Below are 12,480 nucleotides of genomic sequence, written 5' to 3'. Positions count from 1 at the left end.
ACGCCCCAAGGAACCAGGATAGAGTCTACTCTCTTTAATATACTAATTTTAGTATGTACATTATCAAATATTATGACTATTTTCAAACTGAAGTCAGAAGTGCAGTCCAAAATTAAAATAACTTTGTTGGTACCGCAGTTTAAATTTGACGGTTCTTCCTCTTGTTTTGTCGATCCGCAGCTAGAGGCGCTGCGCTATCTTGTCAGCCAGTCAGCGTCAGCCTCATGTTCGCTAACGGTGTAATTCTTTCATTTAACATCTGGCTTTTGAGAAGGCAACACAGAAGGAAATTGGAAGTGGTGAGTATTCCTATTTATTTATCAAATTATTTTCGCGTTTATTGAAAACTAAATGTGGTCCTTATAATTCTTGATATTTTAAATTTCACTCATACTTACATAATAATATGATGCACTGCTGGTTGTTTCTCGTTTGTTGTGACTTTTTCTTTTACAGCGTGATGCACGTCCTTCTGCTAAAATAACAAATTTATGTTTCAGATGTGCGAAATCGTGTTATTTATTGATATTAATTGTGAGAAGTCATTTGGAGGAATGCGACATCGATTAGGAATGCCACAGTTAACGTGAAATTTTGATGCGAATCTAAAACGACCCCCCGAATGCAGATAGTCAACAGGTAAGTACTACCTACCCTTTTACCAAGTAATGAAGTTATATTTAACACAACAGCTGTAAGTTCAGCTATATTTGATATTATTTGCCGAAGAAAATTATTCAAAAATTCGATCGTGTTCGCTCAAAAACACGTCCATGTGTTCTTGAACATAAAATCACAGACAATTAAACTATAGTAAGACGTCGCATTGCTACCCAATTTTTGGAAACACGATTCCAGCGCGGCGCGAGCAGTTGGCCGAACTAATTTTATAAAGCATGCTTGATGGAGTTGTTTAAATTAATAATTTTGTCCTCATTTAATATTAATTTCAAATGTAAAATGTCTTTAAAATGCACAACGTTTTATTAATTATAAGAAAAATTAACAATAAATGAATTAAATTAAAAACTAGAACCAAAACTAAAATTAAATATTCTGAGAATCCCCATTTTCTTCGTAAGCAACATGCCTTTGACGATTTTTTTTTAAATTCTCTTCTTACGTCCTGCAGTTTTTTTTTTATAAATGATCAAATTGATTGATGCATCCAACAATTTTGTTTTAATTTCCAGAAAATGGCTTTTACAAATAAACCATGAAAATTAATTTTTCGTTCTAAGGCGATACGTAATTTCTTTCCAATACTTCTTTTATTCAAAAATACACTTAGATCGTAAATTTTGGCAACACAACACACAACTCTTCTGTTATACATATATACATAGTGGGTCGATAAAAACGGTACCAATTTTGTACGCTCATATTTTCCTGAGTTATTATCTGTTTTTAATGAGTAATATACCAGTGAAAAGCTCAATATTTATAGAAAAGGTTGTTGTTGTCCAGAACTCAAAAATTGTGCGTCACAACATGAAGACATGCAAAAATTCTTTCATTTATAAGTTTTACAGATATGGTTCAATATGCTCCCCATTTTTATTAGCTACCATTTGCAATCGTCTTCACTAGTGATTGATGGAGCAACATCAACATCGCACCGAGTGGCACAAACAATCATATACCTTGAGCTGAAGGCTCCTGAACAATTAACGGAATGCTGGAATCAGCTACCTCAGAGACAAATATGTAGCTTCTGCAATTGGGGACGGACAAAGACGATTACAAATGATAGCTAATAAAAATGGAGGGCATATTGATTGAACCATATCTGGTTGAGATAGGTAATCTTCAAGACCAGAATTTTTGCATGTCTTCATGTTATGACGCACAACTTTTGAGTTAGGACTATCTCTGCACAGCAAGAGGCCTTCATCTTTTCTATAAATATTGGGTTTTTCACTGGTATATTAATCATTTAAAAAACTTAATAACTCAGGAAGATATGAACGAACAAAATTTGTACCGTTTTTTTCGGCCCACTGTGTATTTTAGTTTCAATTTTAACTTGTCATGCTCCTTAAAAGAATAGGTACCGGGAGCACACACTATTGTTTGGTTTCTTTTTGTCTTGAATTGAAACTGAAAGTATAACTTTATTAAGAAGTTTCATCACTTAAGTTTTTACCTTTATAAATTACGTAGCAGATTTACAAATTGCCCAAAAAGTAGAAAATGTTATTTTTTTCATTTCTTTATTGTTTTCTTATTGACAATTTCTCAATACTGAAAACGTTGGCTATTGTAATTACTTTCATTTAATAAATGGCACTAATTCCTACCTTTTTATTCACAGAAAGTCTTATATCTTTAATAAGTACATTTTTATTTTTTTCAGAAAAGTGTCACATTTGACAAATATTTTTTGACTGTTTTAAATACAACGGTAATAATCGAAATTTTACGAATAAATACGACGGAGTGTTTTGGCCAACTGCGTGCGGAGCAGCACCGTCGAAGCTATTCCAACATTATTATATGGGATTGAAGTGTCTTACTATAGTTTAATTGTCTGTGCATAAAATGATATTGAAGGTTTCTTCTGTTTTTTTTTTTATTTAACTCTCCAGTAGCAGCGTTTTGTATTTTAATTTTTTAGGGATACTTATGTTATTTTATTACTTATAATTATGTTCAAAATTTGAATTACATACAATATTTTCCAATTGATGATTGTGTTAGCTCCGGGTTACTACCGTGGTGTAGGTATGTAGGTACCTTAAATAGAATACTTACAATTTCACATTAACATAAATTGCTTGTCTTTATCTCTCAAATTTGATTTGTAATTATAACATATTGTACACATCAAGTACCTAACAATCAACAACGCAAATTTGTCGAAAGTGCACATGACAAGGTGTCGAATTTTGTTCTAGGGAAAATGAAAAATTGTCTTAGTATTTTAATTCTTTCACACCGTATCATCTAATGTTGTGATTAATTTTTTGTTAAGGAAATATTATGTCGCCGTATTATATGATATAATTTTTTGGAGGTACGTCAATTTGGCAAAATTGAAACATCAAAATTTGCGACGCTCCCACTTGCTGGCTTCTTTCCACATCGTATGTACTTTTGTTGAAGATGTTTCCAACTGTTCATAACATCTTTCACTGTAATTTTTTAATTAAATATTGTTAAACTCCTGGACAGATAGAACAAATAATTTTAAACTTACCTGAAGAATTGCCCATTAATCTTGAAATTTATATCCAAGAATTTCATTTTTTTTTGGCATCTTTAAAATCCCATCTCTTTTTATCGTATAAATGAGTGTAGCTTTGTACCAAATCGATTAATCTGTCGTCATTCATGATTTTACATCAAAAACATCCAAACAAACAAATTTACGGGTTTTTTGAAGTTACGTCTTTGCAACACACTTTACAAAATTGTCATCATATGCGCAAAAGTGACACTAACTCCCTCCCTATCAGTGTTGCCAACTCTGTTTTGATCTAATCATTAGATATTCTAAAATTTTCCACTAAAAATCCACTAAATAAATTCTATACCCCACTAGAAATTCTACTAGGTGTTTTTGACGAACAAATTTTTATTATTTCAAATATATAAAATATTGTATAAAAATACATGTAATGCAGACTCGTATAGTGAAAATTTTTTAATAAACAATTGTCAGTGTCAAAATTAATTAAAAAACCACACTGTACCACCCTAAAATGTGCGCATATGGACCAGATGTCACTCAGTGTGACTAATGGTAATGTCATGAAAATCACTGTTTGGCTCATACCAACATGACAACGTTTTGACAATTGTCTATTAAAAAATTTCAATTATACATATACAGGGTGTTCGATAAATAGACGGCCATCTCTTCACTGCTACCTCACAGAGTCCAAAGAAAATATACTGTGTATTTGCTTTTTTGTTTTTATTACAAGTTGAAGAACGATTGAAGTTTAAAAATGACCACTGAGAGAGTAGGTTTCATTAGCGCCTATTTTGTTGTATCAAGTACTCTGTTTGGAAAAAAAGGAAAAATGTCACATTTGACGGCAAACGTCCGTCAAAATTCTGTGGCGTATCAAACAATAATTTCAATGACGAATGCAGTTTAATTTAATATGAATGTAAGGTACATGAAAGTTAATAATAAATGCTCAAATCGGCGACCATCAAGTTGGATACATAGTCGGGCCCGTCGCAGTAATCCTGTTCTCAGATTTTCAAAAACATCTACATTATTTCTTATTTGATCAGACGCCAGTAATATTCGATTTCGCAATTCATTCACATCCAGAACATCGGTAGCATAAACAATTGACTTCACATGACCCCAGAAATAAAAATCTAAAGTCCATACTCCTGGCGGGCCACGGAAATGGACCACGTCGGCCTATCCATCTTTGCGGAAATCTGTTATTCAAGTATTCCACAACAGCTCGGTGTGCATGAGGAGGTGCTCCGTCTTGCATATACCACATACTGAATCGCTGTTGCAAAGGCAGTTCGTCTAAGAAATTTTCTAACTCGTTTTGTAAAAAATTCAAATAAGCATCTCCGGTTAGAGGATTGGGTATAAAGAAGGGACCAACTAAGGAATTTTGAAAGATCCCTGCCCAAACATTCAATGAAAATCGCTGCTGCTGATTTGATATTCTAGTGACATGTGGATTATCTACTGACGAATAATGCAAATTTCTTAGGTTTAACACCCCATTCCTCGAAAAGTTTGCTTCGTCGGAAAAACAAAGGTTAAATGTGAATTGTAGATCTTCATTATTCCTTTGCAACAGCCATTCACAAAACTCCCGCCTTCTCGGAAGATCTTCAGGCAATAAAGCTGGGACGCGATTAATATGATATGGGTGCAGACGTTCTTTAGATATTGTTGTCTATACAGTGGTGGCTGGAACATGGATTCTACGCGCAATTTCGCGCACGCTAAGAGTTGGGTCAGCAGCTACCATTTCCAATATTTGTTCGTCTCGGACCACGGCATTAACTGCCGCAGGTCTACCTCTGTCCACATTGATTGGCCTCAAATTTCCAAATTCTCGAAGCCGACGATTAACATTGGAAAATACGCTACTATGGGGAACGCGGCGATTAGGGAATCTTTCTTGATATAACCTCACTGCAGCTCTGCTGTTGCATCCAACTTCACCATAGATGAGGTGCATGTCAGCTAAATCACTAAAGTTGTAATTTCCGGCCATTTTTGCAATTTAAAACCAAACCAAATGAACGAACCCCACTGCGTTCAATTAATCAAACTTGTCACACTGACAGTAGCTATAAAGTTTTTTTCTCAGCGAACTTGGATTCATTATTACAAACCACAATCTCGACCTGAACCCTGATTGGGTAATTTTTGATGCCTCTAGCATCTACAAGAAAGTAGCTGGGAAAAATTCAACAAGAGATTTTACTCCATGGTAGTAACCACTACCATTCCTAAAGCGATGGCCGTCTATTTACCGAACACGCTGTATGTATACAGGTTGATTCACGTAGCCCGTTCATTAGAAACTTTTGGATTTCCCAAAATCATATTAATATGATTCAAATGAAATATTTTCAAAATGGTGACACTTCCGGAAATACCGTAAATCGATGCCATCTTTGTTTTTTTTTTTAAATAGAAAGGCCCCATTTTGACTTCACTGACTTCCTGAACCATCAGAAATAAATAATTTATTTTTACTTTACTGACTTGCCAAAGATTTGGCCGCTTTTTGCGCTATCAACGACATTTTTTTTGTTTCATACGCCTACTGCAATTTTTTACAATTGATAATCAAAAAATGTGGAAAACTTAATTTTTTGAAATGGCAACTACCGTTTCTGATACTAGATATGAATGTAAAATTAAATTTTAAATCCACTTTTATTAACATTATGTATGCCTATTTGCAGCCGTTTAGGGGTAATTTCAATTTTTTGAATAAAATATCCTTTTATATAAGCAATTGTTTTATTTGAATTTTTATTCAAAAATAGCATTGCAATAAATATTAGATAAGAACAAAACAATAAAAAATAAGCAAATTAACAAAAAAATATTTTAATGTAAATGATTTTCATATTAATATGATTTGGGGAAATCAGAAAGTTTCTAATGAACGGGCTACGTGAATCGGCCTGTATACAGGTGTCCCAAAAATTCCGTACTAACGGTGCACTACGGTGTAGAAGAGATTACCGTAAACGTCAGAAAAATGTTAAAAAAATTCTATTGGACTTTTGCTGATTTGGCGGTTTTTGAAAGTGGCACTTAACAGATCAATTATTTTGAAATATTTGTATGAAATTGTCATGACAGCTACGTCTAATCGTACATATTATCACAAAGTACACGATCACTCACTACCAATATCTAATCCTGCATAATAGAGAATTTAGAAGCTTTGGAAATCGAAAAAATTATTTTAAATCCTCTATGGTAACATTGAAAGGTAATGATGTACAAATATATCTTTGTTTACATTGTATTATTGTTAATAATAATAATAAAATTAATTGATTTTTTGTCGGAAACATTTTTTCCATATTTTTTCATGTACATTTAAACATCCTCGATAAGGTAGTAAGTAGTTTGTACGCCAATTTTGGGACAACCTGTATAAATAAACTAAATACTATTCAGAGCAGATTACAAATAAAAACAAAAAACTTTCGGTGTTCTGGTATATTAGAATAAGTTTCATTAGTTTTAATTTTTTGTACTACATTATCAGGAATGCTGTAAGTGTTGCAACACTTATTTAACACTGCCTTAATTGACAATATAGCAGAAAGCATAAGCAATTGGAGACGATTTCTTAGTTTTAATTTGACTAAATTCATGGTGCTAAATAAACACTCCACCTCTGCGTTGGAGTGCGGTAATATTAACATTGTTAACGCAAATTCCACGAATTCCTTGAAAGGACTTTCATTTGAGGCATCGTTAAAATGGTACCTCATACCAGAACTTCTTTGTGTCTTTATTTTCATTCCATTTTATTAAATGAATCGACTGCCACTGTCTTTCTATATTGTCAATTAGATCCTCCGGTTTTCCAATTTCTTTTAACAAATCAGTTAATCTGACTTGATTTGCTTTCAAAGCTGCGTCAACCTCTGTATGTCATATATTTAAAAAAAAATTCTAATTTTATCTGGTAATCTTTGCTTAATTTGATCAATTAAAACTGTTAAAAAATTAATGCATCTTTGCCTTCCCAGGGGGAACATCAATATTGTACAAATTGTACATATTGATTGTATTAGATAAATATGTCAACATTTCAACTTCCTCGATTCATCCTCGATGAAACTTTCCTCCCTTATTTGATGTATTGTATTGTTGGTTGCCGCATTCCCTCGGATGATATTTTTGCGGAAAAATACGAAACAAAAATAATGAGAAAAAATTCGCTGAAATGAGGCATTGTAAAAGTTGGTGTAAATTGGTAGAAAAATTTTTGATAGGTATGCGTTGTTCTCATCCACTTAACTTAACGTAAATTAAGCCCAACTAAAAATTAGCGTAACATAAATTAGTGTTATCCGTTCAAAATAAAATTAACGGCGATAATTGTGATAACAAAGTGCAAGCGCAAGCAGATCAGCATTTAATTTAATAGCTGATATTTTCTCTTATTTCCTGTGGTAGTGTGGTTATTTTCTCTTCGTTAATCGTCGTGAAAAATGGATGAAAATACAACCCTGCAAATAACACTGCTTCTGGGGGTTGTGCTTTGCAACCACTTCATAGATTGGGCAGTAACAATGCTGCTAGAAAATTTTTTGAAACCAGGAATCACCTTGCCAATTTCTTTACAACTAATGAAGGTGCTGTTACTGGGCAAGACAAGTATGTTACACGGGGTGCAAAACGCATCAAAATTTATTAATTTTGTGCTATTCAAATAAAATTTGTTTTCTGATAAACGTTTATTCGTATTCATCATCCTCCATCATCATAGTGAATACAGTGCTCATAATTTTTTTTTTGGCAATATTTTTGCACTCTTAGGTCATTTGTGACCTGCTGTCCAAGCAGCTCTTCTTTGGTCGGGTCTGCTTTCCTTTTGTTGACGTTGTCGAATATTGATTTAACTATGCTGTTAATTTGCTGCATTTCTGCAGCCACCTTATTTGCCTCCCGCTTTGGCATCTTGACTGGCCCTAATAGTTGTGGTGGCGGCACAGATGGGGGTCTTACTTCTTCATCACTTCCCTCTTCTATGATAGAAGGAATCTCAAGAGGATCTTGATCCATGCTATTTTGGGGCTCAGTAATCTCTTCCTCCACACTAAATTCTGCAGTGTTTTGACTACAGTCATTTGAATTTTGACTATAGGTATGTACTTACTTCAGTCAGCTGCTCCCAGTTTGATTTCGTTCTGAAACAACCAGTGTTTCATATTTTCATTTATACTAATTAGAAAATAATGTAATCAAAGCATAAAATGTGCTTACTTCCGTCTTATAATATAGGCATCCAACCATTTCAGGGAACTGTAATATTCCCTTTCGGCCATCGCGCGCGAGCCGCTTCATCCCCCTCTCCCTCAGAGTTGCCAACCGTCCTTTTAGTTCCTAGTTCAACCGCTAGTACTTTCGTTTTGGCGTGCTCTCGTGGCGGTACCGGGAATTAAAATTTTAAATTTTAAACTGGGCCACTACAGAGTATACAGTTTTTTTAAATACGGGGCTATGTTGAGTCCATTTAACATCTATTGGTGGACTTTGACCCCTTTTTTATAATTCTCTTAATTTTGCTTCCTGCCGTCACATGTAATTGGCCACATATATTTGTCTTTGGTTAAATTCCCTCATGACGACGGAACATAATCAACTGCATTGTCCCAAGGCATCACACTAAAAATACAGGGTTATTCTAAATGATTGTAGCCGAAGCGGGCCATGCCCATGTAATGAAATTTTTGCCGCTTTAATGTGAACTGTCAGTTTTTGTCGATGTCACTGTTATTTTTTAGGTGAAAAGTGCGGTGATGAGGATTTTATTATTTTTTTTAAATTAACGATTGAATCCTAAAAAATGTTTTTTGTTCGACACTGTCAGAATTTGAGAATTTTCTCCTGTGTGAACGGATTTTGATAAATGTCACCACTTGTCACAACGAAACGTCAAGCTAATTTTAAAGATTTTAAGCGATTTGGAGCCTTAAAGGGGCTCGTTGAACAAAAACACGTTGTATTCAACTCGTTCGTGTGTCAATTGGGCTTTTTTGGCACTCGTGGGCCTTTAAAACGCTCGTTTCACTCGCGGTTTAAACTGGCCCACTCGTACCAAAAACCCCCAATTTACACAAGAACTCGTCAAATAAAATACAGCGTGATCAACAATGACTGAATCTGTTGGCAATGAAGCAATTGAAAAATATTGGTGTTTTTCTGTTTCGTAATTGGCACTGACCGGATGGTTTATGCTACTACAAAAATTACCCTTTGATGGTAAACGTCAAATTCGCACTGTCAACTCTGTCAAAGCTGACAACCGGAAATGCGTTTAGATTACAGTGGTACCAGAATCATTCAAATTTTCATTGTTACCAACAAATTCAATCATTCTTGATCACGTTGTACTACGAGTATGAGTTGTTTAGCAACCAATTCTAAAAATATTGAGTTGTTTTGCAGCCAATTTAACTCCTGTGTGTGAACGATGTGTACTCTATCATTTTGATGTTTTTTATACCGAGCGGCAACCATAAATTTTACATTCAATTCTTACGCCTGCTTGGACTACAATCATTTAGAATAACCCTGTATGATGTATGTAAAGAAACTCAACAAATTTACTGATTGTTTTTTGTGAAGATGATATTTTATGAGGAATACTGCCATTTATCCAAAAAATTAACAATTTTCACATGACACCTAAACATCTTATGTGCATGTAATCAAGCGCACAACCAGTTATTAATTCAAAGTTTTTAATATTTACTAAGTGCTTATTCACAATGGACATAAGACATAAGAAATACATAAGAGATACTTAAGAATAATTTGTAAATTTGGGCAATTAGAATAGTTATTTTTATATTAAGTGCGTGAAGAGAGTGTTTTTTGTGCATGAAAAGGTCTTTTACGCCGAGACGAAGGTCGAGGCAGTATAAGCCTTTGAATGCACAAAAACATCTTCACGCACGAAATATAAACAATATTTTTTCTATAATTGATTCAAAAAATTGAAATTAAAAATTCAAATTTTTGAAGGAACTCTGAAGTTTCAATGCAGTGACCATGTTGCTAGGTAACTAATAAAATACAGTGCGTGAAGTGAAACACAGAAATAGTCGTGTGCGTGAAATCGCATTTCACACACTGTTTTGTATGGTTTCTATGGTTTCGATCTTACTAACAATGCAAAAAGAAATACACGTTAGAAAATGACTCACTTCAGGCACCGATAACTATGCGTGAATTTCAATTTTTTGAATCAATAATAGAAAAAATAATTTATGTGTCCACATAACTAGAATATGATTCTTCATGCCTTTTTTTACACAACAATAATGTTCACTGAGGTCGCTTCTCACAAGTTACGTAAAAATTAATAGTATATCCACTGTATGTATCATGAATTTCTTATGCCTTATGTCAAGCTTATGTCCATTGTGAATAAGCACTACGGAGAAACGCCTTTGTGATGTGCTTTGTCTAATTGATTGACAAAAGATTCATCCGTTCTTCTTTCACAATTGTTTTCTAAGAAAACCAATTTATGATTAATCCATCTTCTTCGAGCAACACACCGTTCACAACTATTAAAACCTGCATGGCCCTTTATACACTTTATAAAGGCTCTTGCCGGGGCATCACAAGTTAAACCTTTGAAAATAAATTTGTAACGTTTTTCGCCAAATACAAAACCATCTCCATTTAATTTATTTATTTCTCCAATAAAGTCGGCAAAGTAATCATTGACTGAAAAAGGCCTACTCTTACCAAAAAAAAAAAAAATAGAAATTAAAAATGGCTGAGTTGTAACATTATTTGCCGTCGTTTGTATTTGCTATCAAATCTATCGGTACGTCAACTGCTTGATTAAATAATGCTTCTTCTCGCTGCTTTATTAGGGGTGGATCTTCATTGTTTTCAATTGCAATGTTGTACAACACTGCAGTTGCCACTACTATCCTTTGCACTTTGGCGAATTTTTTTTCGCCAATTCTTCGTACATTTTTGTAATGTTGCTTGAGTGAAGTGAATTAACAACAGGTCTTCTTCTCGATCTCCATTCTCTGTTATTAAAACATGGTCTTTTCGACTGATGTTGAGGGTCAGAGTTTTCAGCTTGTTTATGGGCAGCTTGATGCGTTGTTACAATGTCTAATTGTTCATCATTTTTCTAAACGTAAAAGGATCAATACATAATATAAAAAACAGTAATAATTACTCACATTAGTATTTTCATCTTCGACCTGTGAATTATTACTTGTACCAGCAGTCACTTGCCTTTCAAGCAAAAGTTTTGGATTAAGTTTGGTTTTAAGATGACTACTTTTGTAGTCGCCCCAGTTTAAAGTTTTGGTTGTCTAAAAACACGCACATGGAAATGAAATTTGTTGAACACATTTTATAATGAGCACCTACCTGTTTTTCACATGCATCAGCATTATCATTTGCAGGTTCAGCCACAGAATTGTTGAAAAACCCATTTACCTGAAATTTAAAAACTTATAAACTCGATAACATAGATACTTCAATGTGAAGTAGTACTTAAGATTTAAGTTTCGCTAAGTGACGTTGGTACAATCTCTTTCCCATATTAAATCGAGCAACAATGTTCATCAACTGCTCAGCTCGATTATTATTCTCGTCGGCCATTATTTTAATGAGATCGGCTTTTGTTACTTTTCCGGTTGGAATTGTTAAATTATTTGCTTCCACAAATTCTTGAATCTCTCCCTTTCTGCTTGATTTTGTTGGCAGTTTATTAATTTGCCTTGATTGATAAGAAGCGTTGTCGAGAACAGTCACTGAATTTTCCGGTAAATTTGGAATCAATATCGCAGTGATAATCGGCAGAAGAATCTGTAATATTTTTTGCCGACAATAAGAGCTATGATTTCCTCATCGTCAATATTGCTAAGTTCGGTGAAGATGTAGTCACTGAAGGCACCATGGGTGGACTGAGCTGGAGGTTGTGGTTATCTTTCTTTTCTTCCGGGAAGGAGTCTCTGTAACTTCTTGTGTATTTAATAGGTCACTGAAAGATGTGTTCTCATAGTCCTCTTCCTGGAAATTCTATTGTTGACTCTTAAGGGCCGACCAGTCAGAACCGAAACTTTGTGATATCCATATCTCAATTTATGTGAAAAATGTAGTTACACCGTTGTTATTCCAGGGCGACGATTTTGCATTCCATGTAACAGTGGTTTTGGTACAGAAATTCGAGTGGATGATTTTTCTGAATATTAAATTTCTTTTATCGTATTTACAGTGTCAGTATTTCAACGCATTTTACAAAT

General features: G+C 34.1%; 1 protein-coding gene and 1 long non-coding RNA gene across 6 annotated transcripts in view; one reads left to right on the top strand and one right to left on the bottom strand.

Moving 5' to 3' along the window:
* The window catches only part of LOC138133771 (uncharacterized), a 285,987-nt gene that overhangs the window by 173,280 nt on the left and 100,227 nt on the right, over positions 1-12,480 (top strand). For 2 of the 5 annotated variants that reach the window (XM_069051728.1, XM_069051726.1), the window contains exons 1-2: positions 70-299; positions 501-639. The exons of 2 other annotated variants lie outside the window; for them this stretch is intronic. The gene's annotated coding sequence lies outside the window, so the exon portion shown is untranslated. Of the gene's footprint in view, positions 1-69; positions 300-500; positions 640-12,480 lie in introns of those variants that run through there. One more of the 5 variants, XM_069051727.1, reaches the window with a different exon arrangement.
* LOC138133779 (uncharacterized) lies at positions 966-2,546 on the bottom strand. The gene is made up of 2 exons (XR_011160516.1): positions 2,301-2,546; positions 966-2,244 (listed from the first exon to the last, which is right to left on the bottom strand). It is a non-coding gene; the product is annotated as an uncharacterized lncRNA (long non-coding RNA).

Source organism: Tenebrio molitor, chromosome 6 (assembly GCF_963966145.1).
Source record: "Tenebrio molitor chromosome 6, icTenMoli1.1, whole genome shotgun sequence".
Lineage (NCBI taxonomy): Eukaryota > Metazoa > Arthropoda > Insecta > Coleoptera > Tenebrionidae > Tenebrio > Tenebrio molitor.
Note: the sequence above shows the minus strand (reverse complement) of the source record. Positions and strands in the feature narration are given on the sequence as shown.